This window comes from Hibiscus syriacus, unplaced genomic scaffold (assembly GCF_006381635.1).
Source record: "Hibiscus syriacus cultivar Baekdansim isolate YM2019G1 unplaced genomic scaffold, ASM638163v2 tig00110984_pilon, whole genome shotgun sequence".
NCBI lineage: Eukaryota > Viridiplantae > Streptophyta > Magnoliopsida > Malvales > Malvaceae > Hibiscus > Hibiscus syriacus.
The window spans coordinates 154,148-160,257 of NW_024062938.1; positions in this window are offsets into that span (position 1 = coordinate 154,148).

Sequence of the window (6,110 nt, forward strand, 5' to 3'; positions counted from 1 at the left end):
AGAAAACAAATTTTATGTAAATATTTGACCAATATTTTTTATCGTTTGATCATTACAGTATTGATGTAGTAGTTTACGGTGTTGACGTTGAAGTCCACGGGTATTAATGTGACAGTCTATTTGTCATGTCTGTGTTACCAATTTAACTCATATGTTATGTTATTCACCACGTGGATCAACTACTGTAAACTGTTATGTTAGACTGTAATATCAACATCGTAATGATTAATGATAAAGACGTTGGTCAAAGAATCACATTAAATTTTTTTATGAATTGAAAAGTTACGTTGACAGAAAAAAATAATAACAAAGTCAAAGGCAACATTTTATAAAAAAAAGTACATGAACCATGACTCCTTTTGCCTTGATTTTACTAAGGGTACGTTTAGTTCATGGAATGTAGCATTACCTCCGGGAATAAGATTATCATGAATGTAATATTACTTGATACATTCCGGGAATGTTACATTACTGTGTTTGGTTTGTTTGGCAGGAATATAAGATTACAGTGTTTTGTTGAAGGAATATGAGATTACTGGAACTTATATTTTACCAAATTGTCATTATTCTATATGTGTTTACAAGTGGAATTCTAAATATTTAAATAAAAATATTTATATAAAAAATCATCGAAAATATATTACTTTATTATTTTAAATTTATATTCTTTTTAATAAAATTTATATATAAAATTTAATAAAAGAGTAAAGAGAAAATCGCCTCAGTGACCAAAAATGCCTTATAATATACGATTTTAACCAACTTTTTTTGGATTTGCCAAAATGACCAACAAAATCGCAACGCGAAATAAAAATCGCAACGCGATCCCCAGAATCGCAAATCAGTTTCCAAAATCGCAACGCGATTCTTGAAAATCGCAATGCGATAGTACAAATTCGCATTGCGATTTTCCAGAATCGCAACGCGAATATGAAAATCGCAACGCGAACACATAAATCGCAACGCGTATCCGTAAACCGCAACGTGTATCCGTAAATAGCAACGCGTATCCGTAAATCGCAATGCGTATCCGTATATCGCAACGCGTATCCGTAAATCGCAACGATAATCCGTAAATCGCAACGAGAATCTGTAAATCGCAACGAGAATCCGTAAATCGCAACGAGAATCTGTAAATCACAACACTGAAATTTTGGGTATATAACTACGCAACAGCAACAAATCATAAACTAAATCCCTAAATCGCAACTCATTCCATCTCCATCTATCACTCTCTCCGGCGACATCCGTTCCTATATCCAACGACATCCTTCCCAATCCGGCAACAGGTTTTAGTTTCGCAGCTCGTCTGTTTAGTAAATTAATTTACAACCATGAAATCATCTAATGTTGATCATGTTTGGATAGATTTGTGTTTTGGAGGGTCATGGGATAATGTTCATGGTGTTTTACAATATATGCCTTTACCCATGAATCTTCAACTAAAATTGTCTTTACAAAAGTTAACTTATGAAACTCTAATGCTACGTGTTTCAAAGAAATTGAATTTAGAGCCCCTAAGTGGATTTAGGCTATCTTATCAGAGAAATGGTAAAGTTTATTTGTTAACCGACAATGAAGATGTTGAACGATTCATTGCTTACATTAGTGTTTCACAAGATGATGTTACATTGTATGTTGTTGAACCTAGAAGTAGTATTGTCGGGTCAGTAGCGGGTAGTAATCAACTAAGTTTTTCTCAAAATCCCAATCAACTTTCAGCACCAAATTCCGGTTTTCGTATTGACCAGTTAGACGATGATGAGCCAACAGAAAAAATTGTGAGTACTAGTCAGTATTCGAAATTTGGTCTTGGTCAATATCCGGACTTTGATATTGGTCAATACACGGATTTTGATGATGTTTCAGAAGAAGAAACAGACCCTGCGTGTAATGATTTTGATATTGGTCAATACCCGAATTTTGATGATGAAACAGCCGTTGCCGAAGAAGGTATTGTTGATGATAATGAGGAGGAAGTTACGACTGTGAATGAACATGTTGAACATCCATTCTATAATTCATATAATCCTGAAGAAGAAAAAGAAGAAGAAAAAGTCCCCGAAGAAAAGAAAATGCCACGGGCGTATAACTGGAATATGCCAGAATTACTTCAGATACCAGAAGAAGAGTTGGTAAAGAAAGAAGTTGATTGTTACACAAAAGTTATTCGTATCAAGAAAGATGATTGTTTTGATACAAAGGAAGACTTGAAGATAGCTTTGTATACGAAATGTGTGGAAGATGGCTATCAACTAAAAGTTAACAAATCAAGCAAAGATCGTTTCGAAACAAGGTGTATGATTGACAAAAACTGTACGTGGCGTATGATTGCAAAGAGAATAAAAGATTGCGAAATGTTTCAAGTTAGGACTTTTATTGATAAACATACATGTTCAAGAACCCAAGTTTTTCCTCACCATAGACAGGCAAACAAAAAGGTGTTGGGTGGTTTTCTGGCTGAGTTAATGTTTTTGAATGGCAGGGTATATCGGGGACATGAAATTATGACTGACATGAATGCTCGGTTCAAGATTAGTATATCATATTCTCAAGCTTGGAGAGCCAAATGTTATGCCTTGGAATTGTTGAGGGGGTCGCCAGAAGCATCGTTTGCCCAACTGCCGGCTTATTGTCACAATTTAAAGCTGAAAAATCCTGGGTCGGTAACTCATATCAAAACAGATAGAGATGGACACTTTGAGTTGCTGTTTATCGCCATTGGTGCTACGGTTAGTAAATCAATATAATTTTGTTGACTCATTTTTGTTAGTTACATGCATTTCACATTTAAATGATTATATTTCTTGTGTATATTATTTTGTAGATTCGTTCGTTTATTGCATGCGCCCAGTTATTATAGTTGACGGAGCACATTTGAAAGGTCGATACCTTGGAGTAAACTTATTAGCAGTAGCCATGGATGCTAACAATGGGATATTGCCAATAGCTTACGGGGTTGGCAAATCTGAAACCTCTGATTCATGGACATGGTTTATGGGGCATCTTAGTGATTGCATAGGTCCTATTAGCAATCTGACAATCATATCCGATAGGGCAAACTCAATTGACAACGCTGTTAGAAGGTGTTTCCCAGATGCTTTTCATGGACTTTGTGGTGTTCATTTGTATAGAAATCTAAAATCAAGGTCTGCTGGTATAAAAAAGCACAAATGGACATACTGGAAGGCTGTAAAAGCTTATCGGGAAGTGGATTTCAATAAGCATATAAATTGTTTAAGACGTGTTTTGCCTCAGTGTACTCAAACACTAGAAGATGTCGGGTTTGAAAGATGGTCAAGAGTACATCAACTTGGAGCAAGATATGGTTTCATGACGTCTAATAGTGCAGAATCAATCAACGCTCTAAGTCGTCATTCCCGGAAATTACCCATTACTATGGTAATGGAGTTTTTTCGAGCCTCTATTCAACAGTGATACTACAAGAAAAGAAACCATGCAGGTATTATTTCTTTGAATTCGTAACTTATCATATTTATATATTTTACTAAGTATTGTTTATTTAAATTTACAGGAACATTGGAACATCGTGTTACACCATGGACTGAAAAAAAGATAACGAAACGTGTTGTGAAGTCAACGTCATGGAGAGTTGAACCATGTTCAAACACTTTGTTTCAAGTACTGGATAATAACTTAAATGGGCTAGTCGATCTAAATGCAAAGACGTGTAGTTGTATGAAATGGCAAACATCTGGTTATCCGTGTGGCCATGTTATAAAAGTTGCTCTTCATTTAAACCAAGATGATTCAAGCGCATACGCTATGGATTGCTACACTACAGAAGTTTATCGACAGACTTATGCCGAGATTGTCTACCCTATTCCACATCCTTCTGAGTGGGACATACCAGATGACTTACAAACAGTTTTGCCACCAGCCATGGACAGAAGGCTACCTGGCCGACCAAAAAGTCACGATCGTATACCGTCTAAGGGTGAAGAGAAGAAGAGATCGACATGTAGTCGGTGCAAGGAAAGTGGTCATACAAGGTTGACATGTGGATCACCAGTGCCATCACAATCATCTTTTCCTCTACCAAAATATGGATCCTCATCAAAATCCAAAGCTCATATGGTGTCAAGCAAAAGGCAATCATCTTTAAAATCCCAATCACAACTGGCTTCACCTTTTGGGACTGTTAACTTAGGTGATTTTTAAATGCAAACTTTGTATTATGTGGATTTTATGTGTGAACTTTTAACATTTTCAGTTGAATTAATGACTCAGGCCAACCATTTTGACTTAACCAACTCTTGTTATTCAGTTGTTATCACTTATTAGGCATGCATTTGACTATCGCAACACGGAAATTACAATCGCAACGAGAGAATCGCAATGCGAAATGAAAATCCCAACATGAAAATCGCAATGCGGAAATGAAAATCGCAATGCGAAATGAAAATCGCAATGCGAAATGAAAATCGCAACGAGAGAATCGCAATGCGGAAATGAAAATCGCAATGAGAAATGAAAATCGCATTGCGATTCTCTCGTTGCGATTTTCATTTCCGCATTGCGATTTTCATTTCGCATTGCGATTCTCTCGTTGCGATTTTCATTTCGCATTGCGATTTTCATTTCCGCATTGCGATAGTCATTTTTGCCTTCAACATAATGCAGATTGAAATCAACAAAATCAACCATTACATTTCAATCAATTAAACAAGCACAAATAAGAATTATGTTCGCATCAATTACACAAATCAACTTTTACAAATCATCTTTTACAAATCAATTAACAATCAAAAAATAAGCAATAATTCTTATTTCCAATCATCTACTATTGAATCAACTTTTACAAATCAATTAAACAATCAAAAAACAATCAATTAAACTATTGAATCAACTTTTGCAGCCATACATCATTTTCACGCAGTTCACTTCTGAGATTAACCTGCAGAAACCAAACATTTGCTCAAACAACACTTTCTACACATCTAAAACCTACAAACAGCAAATTATTGAATTCTAGGTACTTAACCAAACATTTTCAAACCAAAAGTCTATAAACTTACCAATTGTTTATGGACATTTTTATAACGCGGATGCAGGTAGGCAGCGTCTCGTATATATCGATTTAGCCATATAATGTCGAAACCACAAGCCTACTGCAGCTCTATCTCTATCGGTGGGAGGTAGATACTTGGTGCTTCCCGTCGTCAAACGCTCCAACGCCAAGCATACGAGAGGACCACAATCTCCTCTGGCTCCTTCCGTTTGTTGTGGCGCGGTCTCGTCTCTAATAACTGTAATATTGAGCTTCTTTGGCTTCTTGTTTCCAGAACGAGTCCAATAATTGATCGCATCCAAGAATTTAGCCAAATGAGAGCTCCATCCCTTAATAATATCTCTTAAATCAGCCAATGATATGTAATTTATCATGCTGTCATACACTATTGTCTTAAGGGATGGGAGCTGAAGCTCAACGAGAATCCAATGTTTACGTTCCAAAACAGGGATAAACACCTGCAATCATAAGTAATAATTCATTCATTTGCGCACTTATTTCATAAAACCTTTAAACTCAATCTAAAATAAATACTAACCTTATCGACCTCCCACCATGCAGGATAAAGTTTAGCTTGTCCATTGCCCAAATCAAATGATTCATCTCGTTGATTCTTCAAGTGAACGGCGTTAAAAGACGTCGGCATAATTGTATATCGTATATTTTTATTTTTCTTAAGTTTTCTTATTATTAGAAGACGTGTCACCCACGCATCGATATGCTGTTTTACAAAAAAAGACATATATTAGTGACTTACATAAATTTAAAAAAAATTAATCAAATTGAAATATAAGAAAAATAAGACTTACCCCCCCATCGAAATAGCCATTGTCTTCGACCCCTAATAATACGCCCCACCAAGACCGATCAAGCAACAAATAGATATCATCGGTGAGCTTGCATATGTCAGTGAAACACCCCTGGCTCCGCTCATGTAGATAAAAATCAACTGCGGTCTTAGCCCAAAGGGTGTTATCCAGAATTGTGTCTGGTAGTTGTCTCCTCTCCACTTCCGATACCGGAATGGTACTGGCCGGTAACTTATACGAGAGCCAACTCTCATCCATTATGTCTGGCA